The sequence below is a fragment of the Ruditapes philippinarum genome, unplaced genomic scaffold (genome assembly GCF_026571515.1).
Source record: "Ruditapes philippinarum isolate M1 unplaced genomic scaffold, ASM2657151v2 ctg15222_1_1_1_1, whole genome shotgun sequence".
In the NCBI taxonomy this organism is placed as follows: domain Eukaryota; kingdom Metazoa; phylum Mollusca; class Bivalvia; order Venerida; family Veneridae; genus Ruditapes; species Ruditapes philippinarum.
In genome coordinates, this window is record NW_026859788.1 from 10,429 (window position 1) to 25,001 (window position 14,573).

At 30.2% G+C, this 14,573-nt stretch overlaps 1 long non-coding RNA gene across 1 annotated transcript; it reads left to right on the forward strand.

Moving 5' to 3' along the window:
- The first annotated feature begins 3,673 nt into the window (after positions 1-3,673).
- Positions 3,674-10,806, forward strand: LOC132757912 (uncharacterized). The gene is made up of 5 exons (XR_009629517.1): positions 3,674-4,018; positions 6,141-6,218; positions 7,636-7,873; positions 10,116-10,271; positions 10,769-10,806. It is a non-coding gene; the product is annotated as an uncharacterized LOC132757912 (long non-coding RNA).
- The last annotated feature ends 3,767 nt before the right edge of the window (positions 10,807-14,573 follow it).

The window sequence follows — 14,573 nt, forward strand, 5'->3', positions numbered from 1 at the left end:
GGCATTTCAAAGCCGTGTTTAATACGAATACTAACCATTTAAACAAGGGAGACATAATTGACAATTTGTAGTCGATCATTCAAAAGAAACTATGAAAGGAAAATATACAAGAAAACACAATACGTACGGTATGATAGCTTTAGGAATGTTAACTAGATTTTAAGGACACTTTTTTAAAAGAAAGCTTACATTAATGTCTAAACAAGTGACTAAATGTATATATGAAAGTATATTTTCGTATAGTAAAATTCCACAGTTTGCAATACTGATATTTATTGACTTATGTTTAATCATAAGTGTCTAAAACTGTCAAGTGAATTAATCTATGAGGCAACACGATAAGAAACATTTCACTAATTTAAGAAGCGGACGTTGGACGTTTACAAAGCAAACAGTAGATGTTTATTAAATTGCAATGGCAAAGTAACTAGTTATACTTTTTCTTATTACGCAATTCTTTCGATATGAGTATAGCTACATACCAGTAATAGATGACTGTGTGTTGGACAGTTTCTATTTGTAATGACTTAAACGACAAGCACATAATAAAGTTAGATCTCCTTCTGGTAGTTAACCGCACATATACGATCTCAAACAGTATTATCAAGTCAAGCCAGTTATTAAGTCTTTAGAATTATTAGACTCTTTGATAATAAAATAACGTATACCTTATTTAGTTAATTGTATATTACGTTTTCCAAATCAACGTGAAATGTACTTATTGTTTCCTTTTGTTTACATACACGTTTAACTGCCTCAGAGATAGAATTAACTTGTGATTTTTTTTCAATCTGCTTAACAGTCTTTCCTGAATGATTAACCAGTAATTTATTGTTTGTCTACAAGTGACGGACTGCTTATCTAATCAAAGTTTAGATTCAAATAAACATTGTACTCAAGGGGAATATTAGTACTCCGATGTTCTCTAATAATTTTAGCGTGAGGAATTTAGAAATAATGTAGAAAATGTATAAATGGGCAAAGTACGTTTGATCGGCACATGAATAGGTTTCCACTAGGATTGGATGACATGACGGGAATATTTTTATTCGAGATTTATCTATAGTTCACACACATTCGTTCAAGTTATTGACACTATTTTTGTCATTATATTCACATATATTTCCGTTATAAATCAAGTAGCCGAACTATGATGTAGTTATACACAGGAACGAGTTTTATATTATTACACAAGTATTATCAGTTTTATAATGAATTATAGATAACCATACTAATCTTACTTACTTATTAATAAGTTTTAATTCAAAATGTACAAAAATGAAATGATTTCGCAGCAAAATAATACCAAACATAAATATCAAGGGGATAAGAATTGCTGAATATAAATCTTAGACACGTAGATTGTAGTTTTTAATGATTTCTTAAATACGTTGAGACCTGCAAAAGATTGATTTTGCACTTTTCCTTATTTACAGCAACCGGTCGTATGGAAATTTTGTAAAAGGCATCACGTTTTTTTTTTTAGGTCGTTAAATTGAGACTTATCATTATACTAAAATGCTGATGACAAATTAACTGAGAAAATGCAAAACCGAATTTCATTGCAATAGCTGAATCAGTTATTTGATCTTAACTAACTCTCCTATTGCAACAATTTAAAAAATGCTGCACTAAACAAAGACACTTTGTTTTTGAACTTTCTAAATTCTTTGTCTGTTCTATCAACGGTAAGAAGGAATGAATGGCATGCGTGACTAGCGTGAATCAATATAAAACAATTATCTTCATTTTACATGGTAACAAATCAAATGCTTGTCAAATACCTTTCATTTTAATTTTCAATCTTTGACTTATTATAAGTTTTTTTTTTTTTTTTAATTTCAGCAACATAGTTGCTCATTTATTTTCCCCGTCCATGTGGAAAGTGGGGTCGGGGAACCATCCACCACTTCCACTTACAATATGATACATCTATCCCAATATATGAACATACAAAGTTATATTATATGATAATAGTGTTTTCAACATAACAACAGAACTATAAAGAAAACATACATATTCATATAATATATAATGTTGAAATGAGAGAAAAAAAAATGTTCCATGGGGGCAGATTTATATAGTGTTTAAAGATGGGGGGTTTTTATATTAAAAAATATGTTTCACAAATCTTAAAAAAAACATTTTCTAGCCAAAGCTAACTGCCATGTTTTGTATGTTATATTATTTTGATTGTACATAATTCACATATTTAGTGTATATATTCAATGCTAAATGTATAACAAGTTCACAGACAAAAAACTGCAGCTTAATATAATAAAGCAATATTAATTGTAGTGAGCACAGGTACCTGTAACAAAACTATCTCTAATGCTCTATATTTGCTATATACCACAGTCTTATCGCAGTATATTTCCCATATAGAGCATGGAAGACAGTCTGTCTCAAGTACATGTGGTAGTGAGAAAGTAAACAATCTTTCTAGTATGCTTAGGAGTTGTCTCCCTTAAACCACTTATATTTATGTTTCAGATGAAATATAATGGTAATGCCTAATTGCTAGAAAAAACAACAACTTTTAAATGTTAATATGAACAAGTTCTTTCATCATGTAAGTTCTTAAAAAAAAATTTTTTTCACTGCTTTAAATACTTCAGGTCTAACCTAGACAGGTGAATTGTACACTTTTCATAGTCAAAGACTAAACTTATAACACTTATTACAAAATGTGTCTATACAAATTTATGTACATAAATAATACACAAATTATCAGAATATAAATACAAATGTAGACAGAAAGCTTTATGTATGAATTGATTCATAAAAAAAAAATTGATATATAAAAGGTTTCTGGTGTAAACTACTAGAGTTTCCTTCTTAAAGAAAAAATGATAAATAAAAACGATTGAAAATGAGAATCAAAAAGGATGTGAATAAGGCGGTGGAAGACCACATCATAATGGTAGTGGGTGAGAGATCAGAAAACTGTTGTTTTTTTCTTTTTTTTTTGCTTTGCATATAGTTATGTTAAATAGAAATTTCATAAAAAACCTTTCAAGTATAGTACATGGATATAATATTCTCTATTGGGATTCAACTGGAAGAACCAGACTTTTAAATTGTTGCCATGACTTTTCAAAGTTTTCATACCTGACCGTTTGTTTTGCAACACATTTTTCAATGTTATAATTGGCTATTATTTGTGACTTAAAAATTTCCAGTCCAGGCCTTATTTTTTTCATTTTACTATAATATATAAATTGCTTTGCCCATAATATTATCTTATTTATAACAATATCTAATTTTGTATTACCAAATAATATATCTATAGTAGTCCAATCATTAAAATTCAGATTACATTTATTCATTATATAAGACTGAAGTTGCCGCCAAAATTGTTTAATTATTTCACAGTCATTGAACAAATGGATCAAAGTTTCTGGCTGACTTTGGCAAAAAGTACAAGCATCTTCATTAGTAAGATTCATTTTTTTCAGCAAGTGATTTGTTCCTAGTATTCTATGGTTAATCCTAAATTGGAACCAAGTTATTTCGGGGTCTTTAGTAAATTTATAACTCATATCATATATTGAATTCCTTTCAAAAAAACATGGTTCTGTGATATCTCTTAATTCATCTTGCCATTTTTGTAAAGAACTAGGAAAATGACCTGCATCTTGCATTGCTTTATAGATTGATTTACACCCTTTTTTGGGTCGCTGCGCTTGCGCAAAGCGAGCCAAAGTTATAAGCTACATCTCAGGCTTACTGCGAACCGAATTTCGGCTGAAATATGTATACATGCACGTAGTAAATAGTTCCATATTGTCGGTAACAAGTTAGAAAATCCGTTCCTTCATTCATTACAGGAGGGTTATCATACATTTTGAAATGTATTATGATAACGAAAATTACAGTAAATTTGTGCTGTGTACAGAAAAAATATCAATGCGCGATTGAATCAAGTGACAGGTCACTGAGGTCAGCCATGCTTCTTCCACAGCTTGATTCGACTTTCGTTATTTGATACAGACATCCAGGATATTTTGAAGAAATTGTAAGTTCTTGAGTAATTTTGACAGTTTACCTCGATTAAATAAGAAAGACTTTATGAAACTGAACCACCCGTGAGATTAATTTTTGAAGATTAATTTGTTTATAAATAAAAATTGTCGGTAACAGGGTAACGATTCGCCACAGTGACGATTCGTCCGAATTTAGTGACGATTCGCCCCACCTAAAATTAACAAAATTTTTTAAAATACATTTGGACTGAAAAAATATTTATGGTTTGGGTATTTTTGGAATTTGTTTGGTATATCCTTTATATTTAATAGATAACAGATAAAGGTTTAACAGAACTAACAGTATAAACTATAATAATAAATTATTAAATTAATCTGGATTCTCATTTGTATCAATAATATATTATGATATTTAATATAACTTTCAGAGTTTTAATAAATAAACTAGATAATAGATTGATGTAATAGATAAGTATGATAATATATTGATTTTATTTACTCATAGATATTCGTTTCTACAAGCAGATTGTCATACATTGTATTTTCTATTGTTCTATTGGCCATGGTATTTGTCGCATGACATTATATAATGGCAGATTGGTGAATCAAAAATTATTGTTTATGTTTACAATGCATATCATAGAGGAAAAATAGAATCCCTTAAGAACACCCAAAATGACACAATTTGAAAATGTTGCAGGTTCGGTTTGTTTGAGGCTAAACAGTACTGGAAAATGAAAGTTACTGTCCTCGCCCCCTAGCACATGCTGGCTTTAAGGCCCATTATGCCCCAGAAAATGATTTTAATTTATTTCTCAAAAGCCTGTTATTGGTGGCCTGTTATAACTTCCAAAAAGTTACTCAATGGGCAATTATCTGAACCAACTTTTGCCTCAGCTGTTGCTTTTTAGCAATCAGTATAGTTAAAGTGATTTAGTATTTTGTATGGAAGTCAAAAAACTACTTTGTTTACATGCAAACAGTAAGGCCTTACATGTAGTAAGTCTGTCCTAGAGGAGGTGTCTGATTATTCTTTAGGCTTCAGTTTTCACACTGACACTAACTGCGTTCAAATATTTTGCCAAATTCAGTTTTCATAGTCTAGAGGAATAATTATTGAAACAATCTAAACCAAAGTTTTTGAAAATCGCAAAAAAATACACAGAATCTTGATGAACAGTATCCTTTTTTGTTCCCCCCATTCTTTTTTCATTAGGGAACCCGCATTGTATTCCTTGGGAATCATACGCCACTTTACATGGAATGGCACTAACATGTCACATTGGAGGTTCCATGATCACTGCCATAAAAAATACACCTGCTAATGTTTCTTATTTAAAAAATTTACCATTACATGTTTAAATGTTGAATACTGCTTAACCTGGTGCTATTGGGTGTGAACAGTAACATGCACTTTCCTGTACTATCCATAAACTGGCTCAATCAAACTGAGTCTGCAGCATTTTCAATATTGCTATTTTGGACTTTTTTTTAGAATTTCTGTTTCTCTTTATGTACATAATTACCTAGTATTAAGCTTTAAATGAGCGAATAAAGAGACCACTTAGGACAAACACACATGCAAACAACTGGATTTTATTTATTTTACTCAAGCCCTGTCACTCAGTCATATTTACCTGTATTTAAAGAAAGATTCTACAACTAGATTTTTTTAGAAGGTAATTCCTGATCCAGAAGTGTTCTCCCACAAACAAGTGCGTGGTTCCCCATTCTGCTCTATGCTAGTGCATACAAAAACGGACGATAGTACTTAGACTGTGTATCATATAACACTTTATTTACATGATGATTAGGGGATTTTCTAATAATATGAAAAAATTGTTGATATAAGAAAATATATAATTAAATTGATAACGTGGTATTTGACTGATTAATTTAACAAATATTCATAGTATATAATTGGTTTATAATCAGTGATATTTTCTGAACGGTTAAGATCAACATTTTTACTTGCTTCTGTTTTGTTCCAATAGTTTGATGCATTGACCTGTTTTGAGTTGGTATATATACATGTACATGATGTAGCTGATTTGACTATTAAGCCAAAATGATTTAGATAACTATAAGTTGGGAATGCTTTATTGTTGATATGAAAATCATATGAATGTTAAATAAGAAATGCATTTATTTCAGGTGTGTGATATAATAAACTGTTGTGTGAGGTTTTTTAATGTGACATGGTCAAGACATACTATGATAGTATTGTTCAGTGTAAGTTCTCTTTAAATGTTTTTTATAAGAAAAACCCACATTTATTTTATTGAGCTCTGGAAAATTTGAAACACATATTTGACTTAGTAGTCAAATTTAAGAACAACACTACTGTCATTGAAGTATTTCCTGTACAAAAGCAGTATACCAGCTTTTTTTGCAATAAATGCTGTTGTTTTTTCCTTGTGTCCAGAATGATATGCACATACTATTAAGAAATATATTCAGAAATACATTGAAAATTGTATATTGTGCTATTCTAATTCTATTCTTCCCAATACATGTATGAATCAAAAGCACTGTTCATTTTTTGGACATTTTACACTATTCAAGTAATCATTCTGGGAAAACAGAGCGAGTGCATGATCTGAAATTTTTTGCATATAGGTTTTTTGCCAAGATCTACATCAAATAGAATATCAAATTATCATCTTGAAATATTATTTCCATTCTGGTCATGTCAAAAGCCTCAGTGGAGTCCCTTTAAGTAATTCAGATATGACATTGACCTTTAGATGACTGACCATCATGGTCAAATACTGAATTTAACTTATTGTCATATTGTTAATATTTATTTGTTTTGTGTTCGCATATTAATTTATAAGAAGAATTCCTTGAAAAATATTTACCTCATTTTGACTGGAAAAGTACATATATTATAACAACCTTAGCTAAAGGTAGTAATAAGAGTATGAGTCTGAAGTTTACAATATTTATGATTTCTCTTTGGTTACAGAGAGAAACAGTTTTTCTTTTTGTATTTTATTATATTGAAAAATGTATAATTTGCTGTCAAGTTGTGTGTAACTAAATGTGTAGTACATTTTACATTATCTTCTGTTCTTAGTAATTAATCTATAGAGTAAGTGTATAGGTAAAAGAATCTCTGGTAAAAAATATTGAAAATCTTAAAAGCACATATAATGTGTCAGAGATAAATAATTTTGTAATTCTTTAGAAAGGTCAAATATGTGTTCAATTATGTTTTAATGATGTATTTAGAGCATTTTAAATGTTTAACGACTGAAAAGAGTAACACTGAACAAACAGTCATGTGTTGTAAAGGTAGCAAAATGTGAGCAAAGTATTATTTTGACTTACATACAAAATACTGAATTAATGTAATTATACCAATTGCCAGATAACTTATCTACATGTACATGGTCAATGAGTACATGTAACTATTTGAGAACTGCAACAAGATATGTAAAAGGAAAGTTTGAAAAATAAAAATGTTATCTTTTCTAAGGCTTAATGGACCTTTAAAAAGTTATTATTTAATATATATTTAATGCAGATATCATATGTGCAGAAAAAATTGTGGTAAAATGATATAACTTGCTTGTTTAATACTGATTACTTGTGCATGATCTTTAATATATTATAAGACATTAAATTTTGTTTTGCTTTTTTTTAGGTGACTTCTGTCACGTTACTGTTTGATAACAGTGAAGGTACAGTAGGTTCAGACAAGTTATATACATGTATACAGGACAAGATAGCTCAAACTGGTAGTTTGTTATAGCAAAAAGTGATGAAGTTTCAGCCATGAAGTCTTCATCGTGATGATCATCATCATGATCCTATTTATAGATTCTTTGCAATTATCTGTAAGGAAGAGGTTTCTGCTGCAGAGAAGAAAAAAATTCATACAGGTTTGTCATTTTTATGCCCCCGCCATATAATGGCAGGGGCATATAGTGTTACCCTGTTCCGTCATTCCGTCATTCCGTCCTTCCGTCCTTCCGTCATCATCAGTTTCCGTTCATTATCTTAATAACCCTTGCACATATTGAACTCAAATTTGACATATGGATATGTCATGAGAAAATACAGGTCAAGTTCGAAATTGGTCATGGTTCGATGATTTTTGGCAGAGTTTATGCCCCTTTTACATTGAAAATAATATGAAATTTTCAGTTTCCGTTCATTATCTCCCAAACGGTTCAAAACATTCAATTCAAAATTGACATATTGATATGTCATGAGAAAATACAGGTCAAGTTTGAAATTGGTCATGGTTCGATGATTTTTGGCAGAGTTATGCCCCTTTTACTTTAAAAAATAATATGAAATTTTCAGTTTCCGTTCATTATCTCCCCAATGGTACAAACACATTCAACTCAAACTTGACATATTGATATGTCATGAGAAAATACAGGTCAAGTTCAAATTTGGTCATGGTTCGATGATTTTTGGCAGAGTTATGCCCCTTTTACTTTGAAAATAATATGAAATTTTCAGTTTCCGTTCATTAACTCCCCAATGGTACAACACATTCAACTCAAACTTGACATATGGATACGTCAAAGGAATGCGCAGGTCAAGTTCAAATTTGGTCATGGTTCAATGATTTTTTGCAGAGTTATGCCCCTTTTTACTTTAAAAATAATATGAAATTTTCAGTTTCTGTTTATTATCTCCCCAACAGTATTAAACATTCAACTCAAATTTGACATATTGATACGTCAAAGGAATGCGCAGGTCAATTTCAAATTTGGTCATGGTTCGATGATTATTGGCAGAGTTATGCCCCTTTCACTTTAAAAATAATATGAAATTTTCAGTTTCCGTTTTATTATCTCCCCAACAATATTACACATTCAACTCAAATTTGACATATGGATATGTTTTTTGGAATGCGCAGACCAAGTTCGAATCTGGTCATGGTTCAATGATTTTTGGCAGAGTAATGCCCCTTTCACTTTGAAAATGATATGAAATTTACAGTTTCTGTTCATTTATCAACCCAACAGTGTTACATATTCAACTCAAAATTGACATATGGATATGTCAAAGGAATGCGCAGGTCAAGTTGGAATTTGGTCATGGTTCGATGATTTTTTGGCAGAGTTATGTCCCTTTCACTTTGAAAATAATATAGATACATCTTAGGAATAAGCAGTTTAAGTTTGAATTTGGTCGTGGTTCAATGATTTTAGACAAACTTATCTTTCCTGAATGTTGAACTTTCAGTTTCAGCACTCATACTTTTGTGGAAATGTATATAGCCATTATGTTGGCTACAAATATGCAATATGCTGTTTTTAAAAGGTTAAGACTGAATTATTTCAGTGCCTTGAACATTGTATAAAAATGGTTTTGTGTTAACATTGAAAAGTTTTAAGGGCTTTGAACTTAGAAATGAAAAAAAAATAATTTGTGCAAACAAATTTGGAACTAAATATTATAACATTTGAAATTTTGGCTGCATGCGGGGGCATCCGTGGCATGATGACATGATTTCTAGTTTCAATAATAAATTTAGGTCTGTTGTTGATTGCATGTACATTAAAGGTCTTTCCTTATCATAAGGTTCTAAGGTTTGTCATCTTGTGGTAATTACTGATCCCTTAGTAATTAATTACAGTCATCAAACTTTTTAAACATGTTTACTGTAATCACTTGTTGCATGGTGCATATGCCTGAAGCCTAGGATTTTGTTGACAAATATCATCATTTTTTACTTTTAGATTATGTGGAAAAATGATTAATAAATGAATTATAGTTTAAGGGTTTTTCCAAATTTTCAACTTGCACCGATGTTGTTGTACATCAGGGTTTTACTTTCTAATGTTTGACTGATATCATTGCAGACCTTTACTAATTCAAAATCATGACAAAGTATTTAAAATTAAAATTTTCCTTTCCAGAATTACATTAATTCATTGTAGGACTAGTAATCATACAAAAAAAATATATATTACTGTAAACATGTTACACTAGAAAAATTAAAAAATTGAAATGTTTGCTCATAGTGAAATGATCCATTCAAAAGTTAAATTTTCAATTATTTTTCTGAAAAACAATAACAGATTATGCCCTGCTTCTAGTTTCTTGTATTTGAACAAATTATGCTGTTTAATTGTTTTACTAAACCTTGCTCCCACTTTGCAGTAAGAAGCTGCCCACTCTGTTCAAATGAAGCTGTCTGAAGTACCCAGTAGAACAATGTATTATTTCTGGAACAACTTAATTGAAGTGAAGCTTACTATGTGAAGGAGTTATTTCTGTATTCAAAAGGAAACTTCAGCATACAGAATACCAATTTAGGTATAGTACACTTTAAAATTTTTACTGTTATCCATCTAAAGAAAGCATGAGATACAAAAATAAGCGATAATAATTATTTTCCTGACACCAGAATACACTATGGTTCTGCTTGCAGTTAGAAGTGATGTTCTATTCTTGTACAGCAGCATTAATTGAAACCAATATTTGTCCTATCATTTAATTGAAAGAAATTGACAATATTCTTGTTTGTTTTTCAGCAGCATTTGTAAAGTTAATTAAGTCTGTATATCACACCATCCATTGCTTTTGATTTTCTTGTGACCAGAAACTAGCATTTTACATAGTGGTGTAAGCTTACTATAGATAATTCATGCAAAGATATGATAAAGATATATATATATAATATATATAAGAAAATATGTCTTCGATTTTACTGGTAATTGTTAAGTATGGAGCACATTGTCTTTATGATGTTGAATATATTAAGTGCCAGATAAACAATTACTTGCAACATGACAAATATATTTTATTTTCAGATATTTGTAGCTTCAGTTATGGGAGAACACAAGATTAAATTGAACTGGAATCCCTTCAGACGTTGACATAGCTAAAAATTTTCGCAGTTTCAACTATAAATGGACATTAAATTAATATACATTGGTTTTATTTTAATACATGTATTTGTTAATATTTTTGTTTTCCATTATTTCCCAATATTGTTAATTTTGGATAATATAATGCCACAGAAAACTTGTCGGTCTTGGAGTATGGCTGTTTAACAAAAACACTACAGATTGTTCGTCAGAACAATGAAATTACAGTTTTGCTTGTTAATGAACTAATTTACATAAATATATAATTTTTTGTAAGTATGAAGAAATTTGGAACATATCATATAATGGGTATTTGTTTCTTATGCATGCAAGATCCAAATATATTTCATAGAGTGAACAGCAGATTTAATATTTTTCATGAATGGCATTGAAAAACATATACAATGTATAACTTTGCCACAATGTTGGTAAATGGAGGCTGCTATTTTACTGTGACTGAAAGTAGTTCAGATATGACGCCTTATTATGTCCGAGGTCTATAGCCCATCATACAAGCCAAAGAGAGCAGATTTTTTTTTTTCTGTGTAGAATGATTAATTTTCAATGTTCAGATTTGAAAGTGATTCTGTCATATTTCCTGAATTTGTTTAATTTCCTTCATGATTTGCAAATATTAATTATCTACTCTTTTATTTATCACATTTTTTCTGAGAAATAAATGTATTTCCCACAAAATTTCTGTTTGTTTATAGGCTTTTCATCCTCATTCAAATAAGGGTCTGGCTACTTTTGAAATTATACTTTATTGTGAAATAATCTAAAAGTAATGTCATTTTTACTGAAAAGCATGTTATAAGTTATGGTGTTCAATTGATTTCTGCAGGACAACTTTTGAAGGAAATGAAGTGTGTTGATATTTGCCATGTTAGTATCAAAAGGCAGATTTAGTTTCAATAAATTATTTTTGATGCTGTTATGCCCCCTTTTTAGCTCGACTTTTTTCTTTTTAAAAAAAATAGAGGTATTGTTACAGTCATGGCATTGCCGAGGTCATCCACAAACTTATACTTTGATCATTACTTTTTAGCTCACCTGAGCACAACGTGCTCATGGTGAACTATTGTGATCCCCCACCATCAGTTGTCGTGGGTCGTCAAAAATTTCTTTAAACAAATCTCCTCCGAAACCAAAGACTGCACAGTAATAAAACTTTGCAGGAATGACCCTACAGTTAGTGCCCTTAATTACTTTTGTCCAGTGCATAACTTGAAAACTAGTACATGTAGTTGGAATTCAATATAAATTCATACAATGGTCAAGCGAAATGAGAGAAAGTGCAGTGTACAATAACCATTACTCAATCTGCAGTATTTATAGAGTTATTGATCTTTTTCCTTGTCTTTCTGGACTTATTATAGAGTAATTCAATAAAAACTTCATCAATGGTCAACCACATTGAAAGGAAATGCAACATACAAGAACCACAACTTACTATCTTTAATTGCCCACAAACATAACTCTATTTCAATTCTTTTACAAGGTATTCTGTTACATCCTAATGTCCAAAGCAGTCTTGTGGGGTATTATAATCACATTTAGTGATAGTTCTAGTTTTAACTAATCATACTTTACTTATTGTTTTGTGAGAATTTCATGAATCTCTCTGGACGAAATTGTGACTTTGATAAGTCATGTATTCACAATCACTGAAAGTTTATCCCTGATGGAACACTTATTACTAGTATGCATAGAAACAGAAAGATTTTTCAACCATTTTCTTTTCGAGTTGTTTGAACACTATCCAGTCTATATGCACATGGGTTGATGATAACTTGAATATCAGATTGATAATAACTATAATCCCCAAGAATGAGCATGTTTTTCATATGCCTTATAAGTTAGATGAAATTATCAATGCTTAGTCATTGTTAATAGAGCTTTTGGTTACCTACTTCACAGCTTCTGCTTCTGTTCAGGTAGTGTACTCTTAAAATTTATTCAACCAATTTAAAGTATTATTTTTGAGGATATAAAGCAATTTTGGGTTTTTTCGATCTTCAACTGAACCACTTAGGGAGAAAAAGTACTGGTTTTTTAGTACTTTTTTGATTAAAACTGTGTTGTAATTGTTGGGATGTCAATGATAAATCTCCCTGAATAAAAATTCATTTATGGCAAAATATTTGCACTTTCCTTTTGTACTCAGTTCATTTCCACTTGAATATGACTTGACCTTTTAAAAAAAGTTGCAAAAGGACAGGAAATTTGGCCTTTCAAGTGATCACCAGCAATATAATGTCATATAAATTTGTCAGCGCAAGCGACCCTCCAGTGCTTTCAGTGCTTTGATTATCCTTAATTATTAGTGCTAGAGTTTGCGGAATATGTGTATAGAAGCTAAGTTTTTTTAGTAAATGTTGCATATTATTTACTTCAAGGAATTCATTTACAGCTGTTAACATACCTCTATATTCCAAAAAGTTGCTCCTTATATTATAAGTTTCCAAAAAATTCAGTATATGTGTAAAAATTTCCATTTTGATTTAAAAGATCACCTAAAAACAGAACCCCTTTTAGAGATCCATCTATTAATACAAACACTTGAATTTCCAACTTTAATTCCTGGGTTAAGCCATAAATGAAACTGAAAAAACATTGTTTACTATTTTCTTGGTTTTACATTTAGAGATAAAAACATAATAGCTATAAAGAACATCTTTCCAGAATGGATTAATATCTAAATGTAGTTTTTGTTTTTATATAATCTGACCCATATTTGGAGATATGGTTTACATATGGACATATACTATCTACTAAAAAACTAAATTTGTTATTTAAATTGGACAGCCTTCGTATCCATGTTACTTTTAGACTATTACTAAATTTTTTTTTAAATCTATCATTTTCAACCCTCCAAACTTGTAGTCTTGGGTAATAATATTCCTTTTGACTTTTTATCTACAGAGTTATTCCATATAAATTTGAAGAAAGGTTCTGTATGGTGGTAATTTTGTCCATGGGGTGGATTTGCGGTAAACTCAAAAATAAATGATTTAACTTTGCAAGAGCAAGGGATTTTACAACAACCAGTTTTCCTATTGGAGAAAGGACTCTTTTAGACCAGTTCGCAAAATAATCTCTTGATTTTTTCAATTTTTAAGTCAAAATTTAAATCTATAATTTCAGATAAATCTGTAGTAAATTTAACACCTAGAACTGTAAAGATTTTTTTTCGTTCCATGACAGATTATACTCTGCGACAAAGAATAACATTACTGTTTTTTTTCCGATCCAAACCAGATAACTTTTGTTTTGTCTACATTAATATTAAGGCCTGAGATTCTAGCATAAAATTTTAATGTTAACATTGTGTTCTTAAGAGATTTTTTTGTACCATCCAAAACAAACTGGTGTCATCCGCATATTGGGATATCTTATATTCTTTTCCACAGATTTTTATACCTTTTATCTTTTTATTGTTTCTTATTCATGATTGAAAGAATTTCAGCACATAGAATGAAAAGGTAAGGCGACAGAGCATCTCCTTGACGACAGCCTCTCTGTAATAAGAACCATTCAGACATATGTCCATTTACAATCACACATGATTCAATATTGTATATAAAACAATTTAAATCCAGGTTTTTAATAGAATTGCCAAAATTGAAAAAGTCTAAAACTTGGTACATAAAGTTCCAGGAGACAGTATCAAATGCCGCTGCAAAGTCAATTAAAAGTAATAAACCAGGCATATTATTTTTTTCTGTATAAAAAAAGCAGATCATAT